We start from the raw sequence: 23,618 nt of genomic DNA on the forward strand, positions 1-23,618 counted from the left end.
CCATGCAAAGGGAAATCTTTCCATTGATTGTACTGGGAAATTAATTGAGCTGTAACTGCATTATAAATAGGCACTTCTTTTTTAGAATATCTGTTCTCAATTCAAATACTCATTTTCTTTATTTATTTCATGTTCTTGTTGATAGCCAAAGATAGAGATTTTGTGTTCTTTAACCTTCCATGAATAAATCAAAGTTGCTAAGAGCCAAGATGTTTGGGGTTTTGTTTTGCAAAAGCTGCCTGCAAGTTGGTTTTAATTTTCTTCTGTCACACATTTATGCTCGAACTTGTCTCCTATCTTTCATCTGCTTTTACGTCTCTGCATATGGGACCCAACTAAAATCATGACTCCAAATCTCTCCCCTACCACACACATTTAAAACCTTCAGTGTTAGAGAAATCCTCATAAATTACAAACTACACAAAGCAACTTTTTGGTCATTGCATCACTATACTCATATTGTGTCTGATGCAGAGGGAACTCCATAACTGCCTTCTAGAGTGTTAGAAAATGTTGAACCACACCAGTTTCTCTTATACAACTTGTAGCTCATAACTGCTGGCATGATATCTCTTTTTAATAGTCTAACCTATCACTATTTGGAGGAATGGAGGAGGGGAGGAAGGTGCAGTGAGAAGGAGAATCAGGAAAATCATCTAGATTTTGAAAGGCAGAATAGTGAACATCAGGAGTTTGATATACTACCAACTTTTATTAAGACCCCATACATCCATATAATAGAGACATTGGTAAGCATTAGCCGCATAGTAACTTGAACAAGTTGGCCAAAGTCTGGGAGATAAATAATTTTTGAACGTGGCTCTCAAAAGCAATAAAAACAATGAAAGGACAGTCTGTCTGGTGACACTTTCTTAAGAGCAGATATATTTGTATGTCATGGATATAGTGTTAGATTCTCTGAATATTGACAAATAATTTGAGGAAGAGTGTTCTGGGTAGCAGGCAGCTTTAACAGCAAAAACTTTTCTTTTTCGGTTGATGTTTTTCACCACTTAGAAGACAAAAAGGAGGAAGAGGAGATTCTTTAACTTCATCTTTCAAGAAACAACTCAGAATAGAGAAAGATGACTGATGATGAATAATGACTCGACACCCATATGTGATATTAGCTTCCCTTGTGCGATTAATGTGTGTTTCCTGTTGACAGAGTAAAAGGGCATTGTGCAATCCTCAGGAGGAATTTGTGGTCAGTATGATAATGATGAAAAACCAAGTGAGAAATATGGATTGAATACAAGGAATACTTGGAACGAATGAAGAAGGATGTAACCAAACAAGTCGTCTAATGGCAGGTGGGGGAAGAGTATTATCAGATGTTTCTTACTGAGTTCCTATCGTTTCCCCTGTTTACAGTCATCTTGGCTGAAAGAGAATTTATCCAAAATTCTTATGCTTTTTGCTGGACTTACCAAAAAATACAACTTAAATAAAAACCAAATCAAGAAAACATAGTTCTTAAAATGTTCTAAATTGATCCTTATTCAAGCTAATAACCTTCTCCATTTTTAAGCTATGAAAATACTTTTGTGCCATGTAAACAAAGGCTCCGTTTGTTCTTGAGTACATTTTTATCAAGTAGAGGTAACAATCTGACAGCCCAAACGTAAGCATCTTTGGGATACAGCTGATCTCTTCAGAGATATTGGAAAAGTACATCGCACATTTTGGGTGCTACTACTATATAATTATTAAAAATGAGAAAATGTCACATAGCACGGTAGACCAAAGAATCTGCATTGTTAGTAAAGTCACACACTCAGCTGCTTTTCTACCAGGGTTTCTTTGTTTTCTTATAATGTATCAAAGCTATTCCACAACTCACTCAGTTGCCTGTCTTAGACCTTTGGGACATGATAAAAGATGATTCATGCTTACAGACAGAGTGGGTGGAGTGAGAATGTCAGAATCACGGGACAAATGTCAGTTGCCCAGCTTCCTTAACCCAATAGGCAAGCACAACTAACAAAACTAATTTCTCTCTCCTTTTGGCATTAATACTATATCTGATATTTATGAACTGGCCCCTTAACATCACACTAAAACAATATTAGCACAATTGAAATGCCACTGCATGACATTATTATAATTACATATGCAAATTCACAATTTTGACACGACATATTTTCTTGAATGTTAAATTCCTTTTTCAGATCTAACAAATGACTTGATCTAAGTTAAGTAATTTTTAATAACAACATGCTACTCATACCTTTAAAATCACTGCAATTACTTCCCTCCACCAATATTTTTGGGGTTAGATTTGGATTTCAGTGGGCACATCTACATATGATATTGATTTGAAGTAGGCTTACTACACAGTAAGCCTACCCAGGAGCACGTCTACACGTGCTCCCCTTGGGAGCAGATTTGCTCTTGCCCTGCAGCTGCCAGGGAGCATGATGCTGGCCCCAGGTGCATGGGACCAGGAGAGCTCTGCGGGCTACAGTGGAGTTGTGATGCGCATGGGACTGGTAGACAGCTGCTGCTGCAGAGCTCTCCTGCCCTGTACACATGGAGACAAGCTGTGTGCTCAGTGAGGCTTCCCCATGCAACCTGGGACTGGCTAGGAACAATCGCATTCTGGGGCAGGTCCCAGACAGCTCTGAGCCACGTGGAGAGTTCCCCGCCCCAGAATGGGCCAGTTCCCAGCCAGCCCTGGGCTGTATGGAGAACTCTCCACACAGTCCAGAGCTACCTGGGACCTGTCCCAGAATGGCACAGTTCCTGGCCAGTCCCAGGCTGCACAGGGAACTCTCCAGCAGCCCAGAGCTGGCTGAGACTGGCCCGGAATGGGACAGTTCTCAGGCAGCTCATGGCTCTGGAAGGAAGCTGGGAGCTCCCCAGTCCTGGCACTGCTCAGCTCCCAGCTCCTGGTGAGAGTTGAGTAGTGCCAGGACCAGGAGAGTTCCCCATCCCCTGTGCCCCACTTAGTGTAGGGGATGACTGGAAGCAAATTTTCTCCCAGCTACTGTCTACACATGTGATACTGCACATTAGTTTACTGCCTATATTTATGGGTAGTAACTAACTGCTCTAGTTATTATGGGTAGTAACTAACTGTGGTACTATCTAACTTAAACTTGCCTTGCTGCAACTTGAGAACATTGCTCCTTGTTCTATCATCTGCCACCACTAATTTCGATTAATTTACAACACAGTAAAGCATCTCGTATAAACACACCCAGTGGGTACAACTATGTGTGCTTTACTGCAGAGTTGACTAATTAGCTCAGGAGCAAAGCATCACCATCTACATGTGCACTAGTATTAGGGTGCAGTAAATTAACTAACTCCACCATAAGACAGTACTGTTGGGGACAGTACTACAGAATCATAGAAAATTAGGGTTGGAAGGGACCTCAGGAGGTCATCTAGTCCAACCCCTTGCTCAAAACAGGACCATCCCCAATTAGATCATCCCAGCCCTTCCTCGGTTTTAAAACCCCCCAAGGATGGAAATTCCACAACCTCTCTAGGTAACCTGTTCCAGTGCTTTACTGCCCACCTAGTGAAAAAAATTCTTCCTAATATCTAAGCTAAACTTGCTGTGCTGCAATTTGAGATCATTGCTCCTTATTCTGTAACCTGCCACCATTGAGAACAATCTAGCTGCATCCTCCATCTATCTTAAGCGGAGTCTTTTACTGAACATATGCATGACACTGGCACTGCAGCATTTTGAGCCATGGTGGAGGAGCCCTGGGCTGGCAGCAGGCTTGGGGGGCAGGAGGGGAGTTCAGCTACATGGCTCTGCAGTTTCAGCATTCTTGTGCCCCAGTCAACCCCTCTGCCACCTAACAACCCAACCAGAGCTGGGGCTGACCCCCCCAAGTCTGCTGTCCTGGCTCAAACTACTGTGGGCTCACATGAAGATGCTGCACCCAGGAGCCACCGACTCCAGCAAGAACTGCACTGGAGTTTACTGAGCTGCATGAAGAGATTATGTAGATGCTCCCAGTGGGAACTATATGTTTAAATAAGAATCTAATTGTGCACCTTTCTTACAGGTAGTCTTACAAACAAATACCTTTAGGGCAGCATACAGAAGCAATGCTAACCTTATGAATGGCAACTGTTCTCAAATATATATAAATTATGGAAATGAATGCGCTGACCAGCATAGTTCAAAAAGTCTAATATAATGCAAATACAAATACGCCCAATATCTCAAGACACCTTGCACTGAATTAAGGATACCCTTGCATTTTTGTAGTAGTTTACGTATTACAAATTTGGCAAACATTTTCCCACTCTCCCTGCTGAGCTCTATATCTGTCAGAGACCCTATTCTAGTTGTGCTCTTAGCTGTAACACTTAAAATGGGAGGCAGTCAAATGAAGGCACAAAATTACTGATAATAAAATACCAGATCTGGGGCATTTCAGATATTGAATTTGTCTTTTTTGCAACGCCAAGAAAGTTTAAAACAATCAGAACTCATAAAATAAACTAAATATAGCAGTGTCTACTGAAACTGGCAGTTGCTTGAAGTCATAGAGCTTAGATCATGAGTTCTTCTGGAGTGAAAATTGGGTTCTATTTATAGATCATCCTTAAAACAATTGTCCTGGTTCACGCCTGGAGTTTCAAGATATTACAATAGTAATAAACAAACAAATAAAAATAAGCTTGCCCAAAGATTACTTATTTAGATGCCTGATTGGGATGTGTTTGATGCTGAGCTGTTTTGAAAACCTATCCTGGATCTGACCTTGGGCCATTTTATCCAAAAATTATTGGAATAACAAGCTCCCCTACTGTCAGCAGCATATTTTCATTTTGTATTCAATCACTGTCTCTTGATTACATATTTACTTCACCTGTTCTCATCTTATCAATGACTATATTCTTCCAGATCATCTTTTCCTTAAATGCATCAATAGAAATAAGCCAGACCTAGGATTATGCAAGAGAAATAATATAAATGATCATACATGTGGGGCACAATTTAGCCTAAAAAGTAGGAACTGAAGAATACCTCATTCTTCAGGATTTTCACCTAACCATTTTCAGTCATCCATTTTCCTTCTCCTTCCAATCCTAGTGCTTCATTTTTATCAGTACACTGACATTCTTTCAACTGAAAAACGCTTTCCTGTCTGCTTTCCTAGGAAATATAGCATGATCTTTCCAATTTCTCAGACCCTGCTTTCCTGAGGTGGCATCACATGACACATTACCTTGTAGAGAGTGTATGCATGTGTTTCTCAGTCTGTTTTATCCCTAGAGGTGAATGTCAGGGCTGTACATCTTCAGCCACTCTCTTTATTTTTTCCTCCTAAGTTAGCTGATACTGTTCAAGTGGCTTTAGCCATTTTAAAATGTCCAGGGTTCCAATCCCAACATAACCTCCAGAAAATTAATTTAGTAAGGCACTGATCATTACATGCTCCTAAAAGCCAGGTCTCCCACAAGGCAACATACCTTGAGACTAGCCAAACCATCAGACTTACAAATGCTTTATATAGTTTTAACATATGGATTACATTTTAAATGACATTCCATTTTCCTCTGGTCTGATACCCTGCCGCCCCCATGCGTGGTTGTACTTATGGTGTTCCTTTAGGCACCACTGCCCTGAAATAAACTTTCACTATTCCTGCAGGATTTCCAGCCATTCAGTTTAAATATTTTAATAATGAGTAAAAAGTTTTAAATGAAGCTAAAATACTGTTTAAAGCCACAGACAGTGCTGACAGTTCAAAAAGAAAATGCTTTCTTTGCAGCATCCGTCAACACAGCTGTGATTTTGCACTGCATTTTCAACCCTCCAGATTGTACAGGGTTTTTTCACGCTTGTACCAAATCTTTCAGCAGATGTGCTATTCAAATAGCCATCGGGCCAGAATCTACCCAAGACCTACAGTGAAAGCTGTTGTCAAACACCCTGCTGGAAGTCAAACAACGGTTATGTTGGCTAAGGAAGTGGTAAGAGCAGGGTGGTCAGAGGATGCAATGATGGCAGTCCATCACAGCCTCCACTCACTGGATCTCCAGCCATAATTTAAAAGCCTGTACCTCCCAAGCCAGGAAAATACACAGAATGGTGATCTTTTTGAGGTGATCTTTCAAAAATCACATATATCAAGGGCAAGGCACTGTAACAAAATGTATTCTTTCCTCTGCTGACTTGGTGAAGCTAGGTTTAATGCACAAAATATTAACTAGAAAAAGATGGGCTAAAAGAGTTAAGTCCTTTCTTGAAATAATAAGAAGAAGAAGGCAGCATTCAATTATGGCTAATAGAGAAATATATAATTAACCTATGGGACTCACTGTTTCAAAATATTATGGCAAGTCACTTGCAGACCTCCCTATGAGGTCTGTCATGTGTCAAAAACACCAACAGTAAGGTAAGGAGTAAGTTAGCGGTAATGGCATCCGTCTTAAACATTCAGCATTATCTACCAAAGATAGAAACTGAATCAGAGTGATGGTTGGCTTGCTCCTGAAAAGTGTTTCCCAATGGCATACTCAAGTGGGGCAACTGGGACATCCCTCTCAGAGGCCTACTTTGGGGCGGGGGGGGGGAGGAGGAGAAGAGGGAGAGAGAAAGAGAAACGCATAAAAAAGGGGCAGTTGCTGGCAGCTACATGACAGAGATGGCAACTGGGAATCATGCTCCCCACCCTTTTTTCTGGCTGCCTGGCTACATCGCTACACCACTGGTCTTTCCTACATCTTTAGGCCCATTTCCTCACATGTAAAGGAGGCATATGAATAGGGAATAAATGTTTACTCAAGGGTGTAATTTTAAAAGTTTGAAATTTAAAAAAAGGATCTTAATTTCAACCACATACCACACACTTATACAAGCTAAGAAAACAGACTTAACAGCTTTACCCTCCTCCTTATATACTTGCAGTGGAAAAGCCTCTTCATTTTACAGTTGCTTGGGTATCTGAGAGCCAGGCACTGTTTGTTTGTTAGTTTTTATCTACTTATTTGCTATTTAAAAGTCAGAAATATAGTAACTTATTGTGTAAGTTGATTTGTCTGGTAATAGCCTCTTTTTTTTTTTATTCATTTCCTGTTTTTGTACAGAATAGTGAGAAAGATTAGGACATCAAATACCTTACCTTCATTTTATGAGATTACACCCAAAACAAACTAGTGTAACAAAGAGTAAGGTATGCAGCAAGCAAGAGGAAAAACATTAAACTAATGAATAGCTTATTCAAGCATCTCTCACTTAATCCCTTCCATTTCACTTTCTTTGGAAGTTTTCTTTATTTGTATTACCATCAACAAAAGTCAGCATAGCTCTTAATATAAATTGTAAATGACATGGAAAACAGCAAAGGCTAAAATGAGAGAGCTTGTGTTGCACTGAACTCGTGTCAGAGGGTCTTTTTGCCAGAAAACAGAGGAACAACAAAATGCAGAACAGCATCTACTGCATAAGTCACCATCATGAAGAATGGGATTCCTAGGTAAAAATCTATTTTTGTAAAAAAATTCCTCCTCTTTTTGTTCTGTGCTATGATGCAAACTGTTTCCATGAATATTGCCATGTATTATAGCTGAATTCTGTAAACATTTTCTCTGCCGATAGAGAAGAGTGCACTTTGCATTCCTTTCTCAATATGGTAAAGCTGAAACTTATACCTCTGACTTATCACGGCATTGGGAAACACATGTTTTCCCCTTATTTGGTAGCATGCAGCATCTGGAAAGGAAAAGGGACGTACTTCACAATACCAACTGTGAAGAGTTATCACAATAGACCTGTCTACAACAGCCCATATGCCACCTAAGTTTGAGCAGGATATAAAGCAAAGCTGCTGATGCTTTGGCAATTTCAGTTATTGCTGTAGTATGTAGGAGTGAACTGAAAGGGAGGAAGGATGATCTTGTACATCAGCACTTGCAGGGACTCAAAAAATCAGGGTTCAATTTCCTGGCCTGCCACAAACTTCCTGTGTGGTCTGTGTGATTTGCAGTGCTCACAACCCACAATCAAAGTCAGGTTTATGACACCAAAATAAATGGCCAGGTTGAAATACCTGCCAACTCAATTAAAGTAAAAAATGATGCCGTTATTGGTGGATTTCACGACAGTATGATAAGACGATATTTATCTTAGTCATATATGGCTCCAATTACTGTAGCACCTGAGGGTCTTAAAATTCCTCTGAGGGAGGTAAGTGAGAACTACAGCACAGATATATCAGGGATTAGATACAAAAACAGATTATATGCTCAGATTTATATGCTTGAATTTAGGCGCCAAAGTTCAGAATCACAAATCTAAACTTCCCTACTCAGCTGGCCCCTGGCCTGGAAGCCTCTAAACTCCAGAGTTGCAACAGGTTTTCATCTCAAAGCTCACAGATGCATAAAACGTTCTGCTTCTGTACATATGCAGAAGTAGCTCAGTTTGACAGGAACCAAGCTCACACCTAAATTCAACGAGGATTCTGACATTCATTTGTTCAGCAAAGTCTCCCAACAGGTCCTAGATGGCTGAAGTATTTTATCCAGTGAAAGGTGCCAGACTGTGGCCTCAAACGTGGGGTCTTGCCTGCCACCCTGAACCTCATCACCCAACCTGTCAAGGCTGGCCAGAAGCAACCAGTAGGGCCCAATCCTCTGCTCACTCCCTGTCACTAGAGTTATTGGCCAGGCCCAGCTCACCCTCCACTTCCCCCATAAGACCCCCTGAGTCAGAAATGGAAATGTCTAGGCAATTTGACCCAAGACTGTTCTGCTGTTGTCTGTGGCTTGACCTCTCAGCTTCTGAACCCAGCTTGTTCCCGGACTTCACTCTCTGGCTGATCCTCCAGCTTCCTGATTCATCTTGCTCCTAGACTCCTGGATTAAATCTACCGGCTTCCTTACTTGGTTTGACATCAGGTTCTGAGCTGTGGAACCCAAGTGGATGGAGGAGGATCCCCAAAACCTTGTGTAAGTTTGCCTAGGAATGAATTTTCAGGTACATCTTTGGCATAACTAGCTAGTTCTGGCTGGCTGCATCCTCACTTTAAGTGTTTCTCTGCAGAATGCACTGGCCATTTTCAGACACTTGTCTCCTCCTAGGCATTGTATGGCCTGTGTGCCTCACTCAGGAATCTGGATTCCAGTCCACGGACCAGGCCCCTAAAAGATGCAAAGTTTGGAATTCTTTATTAGATCTGGTCTTAAATGGTCTGCCCAAGTTCAGGTTATTGACTTGCATCTTCAAAGTTTAATACTGTAACTACCAGACTATCCTCCTATCATATATTGTACATATTAAAATCAGTTTAAGACACAATGTGCTCTCATCCTTGGCCATGCATAGACAAAATGAGAGTTGTGTGTGCATGACACTTTAAAGTGGGCTAAATGCTTTTGCACCGCTTTAACTGTGTTGGTGTTTGCACTCCTCAGTGCGTATTGCGCATTAATTCCAGCCGCTGTACAGAATTTGGTGGTGTAACGTGCCTTAAATAACTTGGGGTGTAGCAAATTAAAACTCCTTTAAGGAGTTTTAGTTTGCTGATCCTACAGCTGCAGAGTGAAGCACTGGGCTCCGTGCAGCTCTGCAGGAAGCCTTGCAGGCAGCCTGGCAGCAGCCCAGGAAAGCAGCTCCACCCAAGAGAAACGGCGAGCCTCTGATAATGTTTTTTTCTTTCCCCCCTGGAGCCTGCCTGCCTGAGCTGCACAGGGCCCAGTGCTTCCCTCTACAGCTGCAGTGCCCCCCTGGTACTGCCCGAGTCAGGTGCCTACAGGCAGGTGCTGCTGGGGGGCGGGGAGGGCAGGGGGCAGGGGCTGCTGCTGCTGTGGCGGGAAGCACCAGTCCCTCCCCGCAGCCCAGAGACTGCTCTGCCCGCTGGCAGCTTGCCCTCCCCTCCTTGCGGGAGAAGGAAGCAGGGTGTGTGCACAACATGGGGGTTTAATCAGCCCTAAATTGAAGTGGTGTATTTTTAAAACTCGCTGCTTCAATTTAGGGTCCCCGTTTAATCTACATGTACCCCTTAGTGCTAGAGGAAATGATCCTGAACTTTTTTACACTAAAACATCAGAAACAGTTTTCTAGGCACAAGGAAGACAGGACTGGTCCTGCAAAGTGTGACTTTGGAAGAAGCAATAAAACAACAAATCTGTGGCCAATAAATATGTTTACCAGAATATATGCTATTAGTCCATCAAGACACAGGACAGTAATTCACTGCAGCCTTGAATCAGGGTTGTATTGTTTCTAATCTGCCACAGTAGGGCTGTCCAACTGCTAAGTGGCTAGGGACCACATGCTACATGGGCCACATCACCAAGGACCCCATGCTCCAGGAACCACAACAGTGAGAGCCATGGGTCCGTAGGCCAGATCCTGCTCCCTTCTGCCCCATCATGCACAGGAAGCTGTTGCACTGAGCAAGTGCATGGCAGCCCTCACCTCAGCTCCTTCATTACACCATGCCATTGGCTCCTCCAGTGCCATGGGCTTCACTGCCTTGCCTCCTGGGGGGTGGAAGCAGGAAGCAAAAGCTGAGGGAGGCAGGGGGAGTCTAGAGATGCTGGGTGCAGCAGCAGCAGGAATGTTAGGGGAAGTGGCAGCTGGGTAGGAGCTTGAGGGACGGGTAGGAATTAATGGCATGTGGAAAGCACGGGATGACTGTTGGACAGTTCTGTGCTACAGTACTCATCACAGTATTCATCTCCAGACACCTTTAGAAGAGACTGGAAGGATCCATCTACAGCAGAATATGCTTAAATGTACAGAACACTCACACATACGGTATTTTTGCTAAACGTTCATGAAGAGGAGGTACCTTTTTACTTTTACAAGAGTCAGTCAGAAGTGTCATTCAGTTACAACCTATACCCCTGTATTCAGTTTCAACTCATTCATATGCATCTAGTTGAATAACAAGAATTACTTCACAGCCAAACCATTTTAAAAACATGAACTAATTCACAACCTCCTTTCTATGGTAGGCAGGTGTGGTTCTTTCCATTTTACCAAAGGGAAAAAGAAACAGAAATGTTAAGTTATCTATCCAAGAGTACCACAGTCAGGAGGAGCAATTACAGCAATTAATTAGACTGCCCCGTCATGATCTCTGGATACTGTATATATTATACCCAGGAATCCTACCATATAAAGGAGCAGCATATCTTTCCTCTCTACCAACATATGTATTCCAGGAAGAAGGCAGGGCAGGGTGAGAAATTGGCTCAGAGGCCTGATCTTTCATCGGCAGCAACTTACTTTACAGATGCTATGAGCAAATCTATTCCAGTCCCGTTTCTTCAGAGATTCATGCAGGTATTCTTGAAAAACAAAACAAAGCCTGGATGAACCTTTACAAAGGAGACCTGTGCCAACAGGTATCACAGAGGGAATGCAAGTTACAAGAGACGATGATGACAGCAAGAACCTACTGAAGCCCAAAGGGGCTGGCATATACACACCAGGCCAGATTCGATTACAAATAGCTTTCACTTCCACCCGGGGTGGATGATCTAGAGACACAGTGGCAGGGTTGCTTCTCCCTTTCAGACCATGCTGAGGCAGTCAGGGATTTTTAACTCCCCAAAGTAGGTAAGAATCTCCTGCCTCTTGTTACTCAGCGTGGTGAAGGGAGGGGGTGCCATCTCCCCACCCTTCCCCTTCCCAGTCAGTCAACCCCTTCCCTGCCTACTGTTGCCACTGCCCCACTGAGGTTGGTGGGGGCTCCAGCTGGGCCACAGAGGGATCCAGGCTCAACCAGTATCAGTGGCAGTGGTGGGTGGGTTCCAGCTCCCCCTCTCTGCCAGTCCCCAAGCCTGGGAGCAGGTGCAAGGAGGAGAAACAGGCCAACCACCACTGCTGTGCTCAACTGAGTGTGGCTTTTTGTGCAGCTGCACCCCAGAGCTCTGGCTGGAACAGGACAGGAACGGTTGGGACAGTGAGGGCAGCTCTCCCCATGGCAGAGATGTAAGTAGACAGCATGAGTGGAGGAGAGGAGGGCAGGGAAGATAAGATGCTGCTGAACATGGAGGGAGAGGGAAAGGATGCCAATAGCGTGTAAGGGGACAATGGGGGGAACAGGAGGAGAGGATGGACTTCTCACCGAATCTGAGGTCTAAAAAGAGTCTGTGGCTGCTGTGACTATGGTCAGCTCCTACCATCTCTGTGACAACAGTGAGATGCCGGGAGTAGGGACGTACAGGAGTCACCCCTCCAGTGCTGGTCACAACTCCTACAACCCGCTTTTTAAATTCCTGGATCCACCTAACCCTCCACCCAAAACAGAAACTATTTTGATAAGGGAATTCTGTGATGACCTTAAAGAGAAGGTACCACCTCCATGTCTCATAAGGCCTTCACATTTTAAAGTTTTATAGGAATAATGATCTTGTGGAATCTCCAGAAGATGCTTTGAATCAGTGCATCCCCACTTCCAAAAGGCCTCAGCTTGCCCTTTGCATATTCAAGGCCCTCATCTTGTGCCTGCACCTTCTTGAAGCCCTATTCAAATTACTAAAGCTCTGGTAGCAAGATCGGGGCCCAAGTCTGTAAACTGAAACCTTCAGACCAGCTTATCTAGGGACATCATGAAATATCTTTTACCTGGCGGCTTACCATCAGGAATTGGATTTCATGTTTTTAAAAGTTATTACGGCTTTACCAGATTTAAGGATTTGATTCAGGATTTCCTGGTTGAACTTCTCTGACCTCCTTCATGTGGGAAACCAAACTAGAGGTATGGACAAATGTACATTTTAGCTGCTTTAAAAGAGAAGGGAGAGCTGCTGTTTGGGAGTACAGAGCTTCTAATCTAATCCAACTATTAGCTTGTATGATCCTGTAGTGATATAAGTTAGTAAAACTGTTCTAACTTTGACTCTATATTTTAGATCAGTAGTTCTCAACCTTTTACCATAGTGGGCCACACTCGCAGTTGTCAACGTGTTATGTGGGCTGCACCTACACAATTTATTTCCTGTGTATCCATTTAACAGGCAGTCAGATGGGCCACAGCAGTGTGCTGATTAGACTGCAGGTTGAGAAATGCTGGTCTAGATTATCACAATCCGTTTTGGTTTTAAAATGAGAGAAATACATTTGGCTTCTTAAGTAATAACATAAAATGTTCCAAAAAGAAATATCTATTTTAATTCATGTTAGCACTTTTATTTCGTTTATATGCCAACCTTTTACCAAACATCACGAAGGATTAGGTAAATGAGAAAAAGTTAAAGGCAAGGGAGCCCTTATGAAGAATGCAATTGTGCAAAATAAACAAGCCAACAAAATATCAACCACGGTGTGTCATGTCCAGATAGTGAAATCAATTTCTTCAAAACTACACATTACTGATTACAAACTGCACATCTAAGATATAAAAATTATGAAAAATAAAGCGTTTCTCATATTCTGTGTCACAAAGCATGGTGAACTGAATGATAAGAGATAATGGAGAATAGGGCTTAGTAGTTCATTGTCAAATCCCATAATAACATTGAAAGTCTGCCTCTGCTGATTTCTTGTAGCAGAGCACCTTTAAAAGTCACATTTATTCTTCCATAGTGTGTATCATGATATGATATTTTGATTTATAATTTTCTGGACAGCTCTGCCCCAGCAAAATAGTAGAACATTCACAGGAAATGACTCATTCCCAATTCTTCCTGCAAGATATATCAGATCAGTGTCATTACAACTTGTACAAAACCGATAAAGATTATATACATTAAGATGGTAGGTGGGCAGCAGTATTTTTTTTCAGAATAAAAAAAGGACAGATCTGAGATTCTGTCCCATCAGAATCAATGGGAGTTTTGCTACTATTTCAGAGGGGACAAAGCTTTACCTCTGGAATATAATCTTGTATCAGTTTACGGATCAGGGGACATACCCACAAGCAGATTTTAACATCATTATCCACACAAAGTAGAACCCAAGTCTAAAAAATAGCCCAGTGAAACATTTAAAGTTAACACAACTGACCTGTTGGGTATGATAAATTATATTTTATATATTAGGATCCCTGAATACTTTATTTTCCATTGCACAGATAGAACATAGATGTTAAAGGTAGAAAAGACATATTAAGTCACATAATCCACCACGCAGAATATTTTTTCTATCAAGCAGAATATTTTTCTTGTATTAGAGTCCTATGAACCGTGACTTGTATTAGAGTCCTGTGAACATGTCCACTTACAGAATTAAATGAACTGCAGCCACTTGCCACCTTATTTGAGCTCATTAGAAACTCAAAAGCTATACAAGGTCAGCCTAGTGCAGTACTTGGATTGGGTTGCTGCAAGGAATGCTAAACACGGCAGGACGTGGCACTGGTGACTAAGTTTTTCTCTGCCCTCTGCTTTTTTTTCCTGTAGAAATCTCTGTGATTTTCCTTGGTGACTTTAGTAGAAAAGAATTAGGCCCTGTTTTGGCACTGAATGAATGCCCTAGTATGGAGTTAGTTGCCACAGTCCTGTTCGAGGTGTCACCAACAGTATAACTCGTGAAACCTTTCCACCACTTGTGATCCATAAAGGTCCCCTCACATTCTTCATAAGGATAAGGTTAATTGTTGTGACCTGACCAGGTAATTTTTTTTTTCCAATGTAATTTTCACCTGAAGTTTCACAGAAAGCACTCCTCACTTTCTGCCCTATACTACTTTGTGTTTTTATAAGCTGCTGCATTTTACAAATAGTAGTGCATTTCAGAGATCACACAAATACTTTGGTGTAGACTATGATTAATGAAATATCATTAACACTAAATAGGTAAATTATTTAAAATCGTTCTTAGAAACATTAATATTTACCAAATCCCTTTTACCGATTTCTGTAAGGAACGCTAAAAAAAACCACCCCCTGATATTATACTAGCTTTAAGGAAGCGTAAGCTATGTCCATGTAATATTCTAGATTAGATGTGAGGGCAGGTTAGACTTTTTTCTATGAAACAGGGTACTTTTATTATCCAGCTATTCCACTTACTTCAGTTTTTTCATTCTTCATTTAGAGAAAAAAGGACTAACCACCCAGGTTTCCTAACTCCCAGACATCAGTCTAACTGGCTTACCACCTGGACAGGGAACAGAGGTTCTCAAAAAATGACTTTGTGCTCAAAACTGTCAGTAGAAATGTTCAAAGATAAACCATTTCACCCCTTAGGACTCCCTGAGCTATGATCTGATCAAATTCATAGACCATGTTGAGATCCAAAGAAACACAAAGCAAAACTCATGTGATACCAAAAATGTCAAATGATTCCATGAACATGTTCTTTTCCGTCCAGATTTACTTAAAAATTGGTCCAGGTTTTGTCAAGTTTCACGAACCACCAGCAAACCTGGTCCTGATCATAAGTCTTCTGGGAAACCAAAAAAATCAAGTGTTTCACTTAATTTACTATTTTGTTCCAAATGTTTCACCCAACCCTAATGATCATTAAAGCTCCTGGTGATATCTACTCAATTTTTCAAATAATTCTTCAACAATCATGATAACTGTGCTGATACAAATTAATTATTTAGCTGTGTCTCTCCTACAAGAGACAGAAACTTAAGCCAAAAAATCAAAGTTGTACTCATTTCCATTCACAAAGAACTGTTTTACTGTCTGTCTGCAAATAAATCTCCTTAGTAAATAGCTCCAAGGTTGAACTAGAAAGATTGTATGGATCAAAGAATTCATGTCTTCCTGTGTAAAGTGAACAGGCCGCAAGCTCACTTGTTTGTCTAAAACAATTAGGACTGGTATGAAAAGGAGTGGGCAGGGACAAATAAGATACAGCTGATTTTACTTTGCAAAATATTTTGGGGGGGGTTAAATTAATAACTGGCCAGAGCCCCCCCAAAACTCTAATCTTTGTCAATTGGTGCCAAATTATGCAAGGTGCTGCCAATTCTGGTTGTCTAACAAATCAGTACCAGTGTACATTACTTCTAGACTGAAGTCTGATTGATTCTGGTCATTATTTGGGCTGATCTCATTTTCACACATGGAATCAATATTCAGGCCAGATGTTCATTTGCAATGAACCACTAAGTGAAACTGCTCATCTACACGCAACTTTAATCCTGGACTACAGCACCACAGCTCTAATGCATCTTCTCACCAATACAAAGATGCATATACTACAAAAATCTATAAAACATTCTGCTAATATTTCTGTCAGCTGAATGACTTTTACAGCACTATATAAAGTTGACAGATAATACATGCCAGTCCTAATTTGAGATAGACTTTGGGGACTTTAACCATTGAACAAGCAAACAGATTGAGCAGTAACATTTATTGTAAAGCATAAATCATTTTTTTGCAACTACTATGAGTCTTGCCTTAGGATGAAACTTCTGAATAGCCTATGAATCCTAATATGCTACCCACAGTTACTAAATTGTATTGTTATACCACGATTGGCTTATTCTTGTGATTGACCAAGCATTCAAAGCACTTTTCAGGAGTGATTGGTAACAATCCCTTTATGCACATAGCCTTGTAAAAGCTGTACTACCTTTTTTCCCCCCCTTTTTTAACAAGAAAGAAAACACCATTTTCCCTGCATTTTTAATTCAATCAATACCTTTTGAAATAGTTAAGTGCCACAGGATTTCCCCCATGGTAAATTTAAATGAAAACGTTCCACTGGTTCACTGCAGACACTAAACTAACTGGATTTCACTCTTTCAGAATACATCTTAACTGAACCCAGAGGCCCAGTTCTGCAAAAGTGTCGTGCACACAAACCTTCCTTTTCATTGCGAGTTGTGTGTACAGAGTTCTTACAGTGATTATGAGGAACATATAAGATCCCTGATAGTAACAAGCTCCTAGGAACCAATTCACATTCATAACAATATCCCTTTATATGGACAGATCAGCGCAAAAGGCCCTTAATATGAATGCAACTATAACTTGTATATGAGAATCTGCCCTCCAGTTTTTAAAACTGAATTATACTTAGTGTAAGATATAAACAACAGTAGTGAGATTTAAGGTGCTTGTGGTTTTGTTTTGCTTTATTTTGGCAAACAAACTAGAGATGAAACAACTATTCCAACTACAGTATTAATAATGAATCATCATTTAAAACCTGACTCACTCATTCTTTCACTATTCAATATATCAGAGTTAACAAAGAGCACTAAAAAGGCTATTTAAAACACTTAAAATAAGTCATGGTTGCATCTACAAAGTATTGCACACTTTGCAAAACAAATAGATTCTTGGTTCATTTCCACAATGTACTTCTAAACTATTATCTAAAGTAGAACTTTTTTTTCTTTTTAAAAGAAAATGAGACTTTACTCATGATGATATTTCCATACTTCATGGTCCATCTGTTTCCTCTGGCTCCTCTGCCATTTTGGCCTCAGTGGAGTCCTTTTAATTGCATTTAGTCTTATCCTGGACTGTATGAGCCTATTCCCAAGGATGTCTGGTTTTCATCAGGTAATGACCATTAATTCTGGCTGTATTTCCTTCTAAATCTTGTTGAATGGCATAAGAAACAGAAGCTTTAAACCTCTTTTTGTGTCTGCATTATTGTTTTGGAGTTCATGTTTTTCTCCAAGTCCTGACTGATGTCAGAACTCATATTCTAGAACTTCAGAAGGCTGAAATTCCACCGAGACGGCTCCCAAATTATCTTTAACTATCTCCCCACCATCTTCTACTCCACACATTAACTGAGTTAATGAGAATTACTCCTCTTATTTTCACCTTTACTTCATCCAGAAAACCTCACTTTAGCCTAAGTAATCGTACCTGCACAGACTGTTTGACGCCGCTTTTACTAACAGAAACGTTCTCCTCAGACATATAAAAGAACAGATAATGATACCACTATGGGTCCTCTTTTGGCCTTATATCTCCAACCTTAAACAACAACTGCACAAGAGGTAACATTTATGGGGTTTCCAGCTCTCTATCCAGGGCCACAGCTTTGTCATGGCTTTTTAATTTTTATTTTAGTTTTCCACTTCTGATCTCAGTAATAATGATGAGTTTGGGGACATTAGCAGGGAGTTAACAAAGGAACTGCAATAACAGAACTTACTTTTGTAAATTCTGTAACATGCCATAATTTATACAAGTCTTGTGTACATATATTCAAAGCCTCAAGCATTTTCTGGATGCAGCCACGAGCAAGTTTTAAAGTTTTAAACAGCAATGTTTTTTGTTAAATCTGACACAGTGAGGACTGAAAGTATGGGCGAGTCAAGTTTTACATGATGAATCACTTTTGATACTACAGTTGTAATTGAAGTTAATTTGCCAACATATAACACCCTAAATTTTACTGCATGACATATTTTAAACATGCTGATTGTATTATGTCCTTCTACAATTATAATCCTGGGGAAGTATTGATGATGCCAGTGAAACTCCAGCAGTTTTTCATCCCTACAGGAAATCAAACTGGCAAGATGTATTCACCTGGCACAAGCTACTGAATATTGCATCAATGCATGAAACTTTACTTTGCTGCTTTGACTATTACCCTGATGCTCTCCCAACCAATGATTTTCCTAAGAGGGGATCTTCAAAGTAGGAATTTGCAGCCTTATTGCTGGAGGGAGTTTTTGAGGTTTCTCTCCCTTCATAATTTGGATTTTATCATTATTTGCCCATGAAAAAACCCTGATTTCACCAGTCAATGGAAACTTCTACTTGACTTTGCCTTGGGGCTAAGATGTGACTGTTTCCTAACCTCTCTCCTCTCACAGATGTGTCAATAGAGACAAAAAGGGGCATGTGCATCCTTTATTCTAACTGCTGCTACAAAGGAGCATACATAGGTCACATACATTATTTCTCTTGGGAAAGTAGCTGCTCTCCCAGTAGAATCTATGGGTGTGTGTAAACAAAATGGGGGCCCTAAACTGAAGTGGCAGGGTTTAAAAAACACCACTTCAATTTAGGGCTGATTAAACCCCCGTGTCATGCACACACCCTGCTGACTTGCCTGCCTCTCCAGTGGGGAGGGGAGGTGAGCTGCCAGCCGGCAGAGCGGTCCCTGGGTTGTGGTGGGGGCTGGTGGTTTCCCACCACCCAAGTGGCACCCACTTGCAGGTACCCAGCTCAGGGACTCCCAGGAGGCACCGCAGCCACAGAGAGAAACACGGGGGCCCTATGTAGCTCAGGCAGGCAGGCAGGCTCCAGTGAGGGGAAAAAAGAGATCGGGCTAGCCTGCTTTCCCGGACTGCTGCCAGGCTGCCTGCAGAGCCATGGAGCTTCACGGAGCCTGGTGCTTCATCTGCGGCTGTAGGGGCAGCAAACTAAAACTCCTTCAAGGAGTTTTAGTTTCCTGTGCCCCAAGTCATTTAAGGCGCATTACGCCACCAAATCTCCTACAGTGGCTGGAATTAATGCGCAATATGCTGCCAAGGCATGCAAACACCGACACCATTAAAGTAGTGAAAAAACATTTAGCCCACTTTAAAGTGTCGTGCACACATACCTCTTGCTTCGTCTACACATGGCCCATGAATGTACACATGTTCAGGCATGTTTTCCTAGAGCAAGAATGACTGCTCTGGGGACAAATGATCTAGAAACAACCAGGGTTAAATTGTTCTCAGGAGACTTTCTCCTGGAAAGGCAAATATCTGTACACTTTCCCTCCTTAGAAAAGCCACAGAACAGACCTTCAGCACCCCAGGATGCTTTGCTCTCCACCATCCCAGGTAGACTGGGCTGAGCTTTATTGTTTCAGCCAGGCAGGGACAAGAAAATACCCTCTTCAAAATTCCCACATTGTGTTACTCAGGGAGACTCAGGCTGACCCTGAGCAGTCTAGGTCAGCCAATCAGGACTGCCCTGTGTACTGTTGCTGTCTATCTCCAGACAGACTGAGGAAGCCTGCAGAGTATACTGAGATGTGTGAACTGTGCAACAGCAGCATTGCAATTTCTCTGCCTTTTTGGCAGTTTGGCATTTGTTCCATTTCAAATGCAGAACACTTAGGCTTATATTAAGTAATACAAAAACTTATTTCTGTATAGAAAACTAACTTGAAATAACAAGTTATGTGAGTTTCTTATGAGATATGTGTTGGGAAGGTTATTTTTTTGTGATCTATTCTTTAATCTACTGCTAGTTCCCATCACTTGCACTGTCCAGAACTAAAGCAGTCATTTGTATTGGAACAATAATCCTAGACCTTTATCATCCTTATAAATCCCTACGATAATGGCTAGTGGCGTAACTATGACAATGCAACCAGGGCATTGATTCAGGGAAAGGGGAAGGAAAGCAAAAAGAAATCATTTGCTGCCAAAGCCATTTGATCACATTAATAGTGTGGATGCAACTGTAAGTCACCTCTATTACAGTGTATGGCAGCTGCCCAGGGCACCTAACTTTGTTGTTATACCTCTAATAATGGTGTTGTCTGTGCAATGTTATGTACACTAGTTTATGCAGATTCAGCTGTTCTTATCTCTTTCACTATTACCAGCTGCATCCATACTATTCATTTCATTTTGTGAGCAAGTATGTGTTAGCAAAACCAGCCCTCTATAAACAGTGGGTCTTATAACTTTGTCTTTGTGCATCAGGTACTTCAAATCAGCTGATGTTCCTGGGTGGATCATCTGCAGGAACTGAAGTTGGACTCTACCTAAAAATATGAGTCTCCACTGTTTGAGTTCAAGAACCAGGTCCATTAACTTGAAGTCAACAGACTCCTAAAACCTCTACATGAACCTAGTCATGTTACATTAGCACAGGTTACAGAAGCCTTTCCTAAAAACTCCAGAGCTAGCAAGGCAGATTATTGCAACAAGTATAAATAGGCCAGTTCCACTGACTCCAGGATGATATAACCCAGGGGTTGTCAACTGGGGGTACATGTACCCCCGGGGGTACTTGAGAAGGCCCTACAGGGTATGCATAGGCAGGCAGGCAGGCAGCAATGGAGTGCCACCATGCAGCATCTCGCACTGCCACTGCCCACCTTGCTAGATGTGGGGAAAGCTCACACATGGCGGCTGCTGCCGCTCAGTGTTTGTCAGCATCCCTTCCCCTCCTCCCCACACACAGCACATCCGGCTGCGCACTACCCCTCCTCTCACTCACTGGCCAGGGGTTCATTGCTCTGACTCCAGCCACCATGATGCAAAAAGGTTGAAAACTCCTGATATAACCAATGGAAACTCTCCCTTACCAAAAATTTTAGAGCCTGATTCTCTTGCCACTTGCAGATTTGATAAAAGGGCAGCTGTGATACAAGGAGAAATGCAGTTAAATCAGTGGAATTATACCCAAGTCAAATTAGTGCAACTGGGAAGAGAATCAGTCCCTTGGTATGAATTACATCAAATTTTCCTATCTTTTTTTGAGTTTTTGTGTTAAGTGAAGGGATGCCATAGTCACATTAGTTTGATCCTACAATTTGCTGAACAGCAAAAGTTCAGAGCTTTCCCAAGTTGTTACATTGATTTGCAAGGAGCTAGTCCTGGCTAAACCATCTAGCCAATTTTCAAAGCACTTTTCAGTTTATGAAACAAGCAGGGCTCATAACAGTCTTTGCACCTTATCATTTTCTTGTGGTGATTACTAAATGTAGTGATCCTGACCTCCTTCCAGCTACAAAAAAAAGTGCAATTGTAGACTCCCAGCTGATTGATCACCTACTTTAATTTAAGTCATCCTTCTACAATTCAGACTTTTCTTCAACAGCTATTAATCAGATTCTTCTAAACCATAAAATGCAATACAACTGAATTTCCTGGGAGTTGGGTCTCTTGAGGTCCCACAAAGCACTTTTAAACTTTCTCAGTTATCAATGTCACTCAACTATAAATTCCATATAAAAAAGGGATTTCATTAGCATTAAAATCCTCTTCCATTCAGTGACATACCTTGGTTCTGATCTTTGTTTTACTTGGTTTGCATGTCAGTAAGACAAAAGATTCTGTTCAGGTCTTCTCTAGTTGTTCACTCAGTTAACTGACTTGGAGTACAGATAGAATTTTGTTCCATTCAATAGTAGCAGATCATTGGTCCTGTTGAACCATACAACTTCAAGGAAAACTATTGTTGCCTTTCCTTTTTGTCTTATTTTGTCAAGGTTATCAGAATTCGTTTCAGGACCTGATGGTTCCAATTTTCCAAATACGCAATACTTGGAGCAGCACATGTCTGAAGATATACACAAGTTTTTTCTAGATTTACTACAGAACCAAGCTGTTTGCTAGAATCACTACTCTTCATGACCCCAGTCTGTTTTTTTACTGTGGCAAACTGCATCTATTATCACCGTATATCTCATAAATTAACATTGCGTATTTGGCTTCAGTAAAATTTGTACTGTATCACAAATACCTTTTTCTTTCTAATTGGACATTATCCAATTAAAGAAGCCCATAATGTGCTTCTGTTACTGACACCTTTGTTAGCAGATTTTAAAAAGTGTTACAGAGCCAAAGCTTAATTAGCTTTCATTAAATAAAAAATACATTCCAACATATAATTTGGTAAGAAGGCTATACGTTGTATGATGATTTTTCTCCCAGAGGTGAAATCTCTGTTTTTTATATATATACATACATACACACACATTATACATATATATACACATATACACATACATATAAATATACACATATACACACACACATATACACACGTACATACACATAGGATTTTATCTCATTTACTTATATGGAAGTCCTTTAACTCCTTATGTAACTGTAAATCATTTCCTCTGTCCTTGAACTCATTACAATTTTTCTTAACAACTATATGCTTTTTACAGTTATTAACAGCATATTCTCTGTTAATGGGGGAGAAATTTACATGCAATTCCTTAAACAATTCTCAAATTCCTCATTTGGAAGGCAAAATTTACTCGGTTGTATTTACTATCATCCCTTGGCCTGTTCCTTGTAGTACGTGATAGGCCATCCCTGGAGAAATGAATGTATAGTAATAACATAGACATTGCTTGTGCTTTTGTCTTCAAGTTCGATATTTTTTTTCTGTAGCCTGAAATGATTTATTTAATTTCCCCGCTGTCATAGCAAACCATTAGAAAACTTGTTGAGAGTAAGAGAAACATAGCAACACAGAAAAATGGTTTCTTCCATTCACAGTTTAATTTGGAAAATGATGGTGGCAAAATGAAGATTGGAACAGAAGACTTTGTGATAAGTTAATTCCTTGAAAGTTATGCTACCATCATAGTGTATATAATTGTTTTACTTTTCCAAGATTACCTGCATACATACAAAACCTCTGGTCAGAATGTGAACTCAGTACCTTAGGGCATGTGTAGATGAAACAGGGACCCTAAATTAAAGCGGTGGGTTTAAAAAAAACAACTCTCCTTCAATTTAGGACTGATTAAACCCCTGTGTTGTGCACACACCCCACTGACTTATAGGCATGTGCAAAACGGCTAGTACTCACTTCGAATTTGGCTGATTCAGAGACAGTGATTCGATTTGGTGCTTGATTTGGAGGTATGGCTGTTGCCAAATCAACCAAGCCAGGCCCATCCCCCACCCCCTCAGGCAGGTGCTGGTTCTCAGTGGGTACTGCCCAGCAGGGGGTGATCCCTGCTGCCTACCACTGCCCCATGCTGCATGGGGGGCTCTGCACAAGCCCTCCATACCCCCTTCTCACTTCCCCAGCCCCCCCATGGCTCTAGCCCTTCA

At 41.1% G+C, this 23,618-nt stretch overlaps 1 protein-coding gene across 5 annotated transcripts in view; it reads right to left on the bottom strand.

Annotated features, from left to right (window-relative positions):
* The window catches only part of TRPS1 (transcriptional repressor GATA binding 1), a 274,945-nt gene that overhangs the window by 82,155 nt on the left and 169,172 nt on the right, over nucleotides 1-23,618 (bottom strand). The gene's annotated exons all lie outside the window — the stretch shown is intronic.

Source organism: Crocodylus porosus, unplaced genomic scaffold (assembly GCF_001723895.1).
Source record: "Crocodylus porosus isolate Cpor-Errol unplaced genomic scaffold, CroPor_comp1, whole genome shotgun sequence".
NCBI classification, from domain to species: domain Eukaryota; kingdom Metazoa; phylum Chordata; order Crocodylia; family Crocodylidae; genus Crocodylus; species Crocodylus porosus.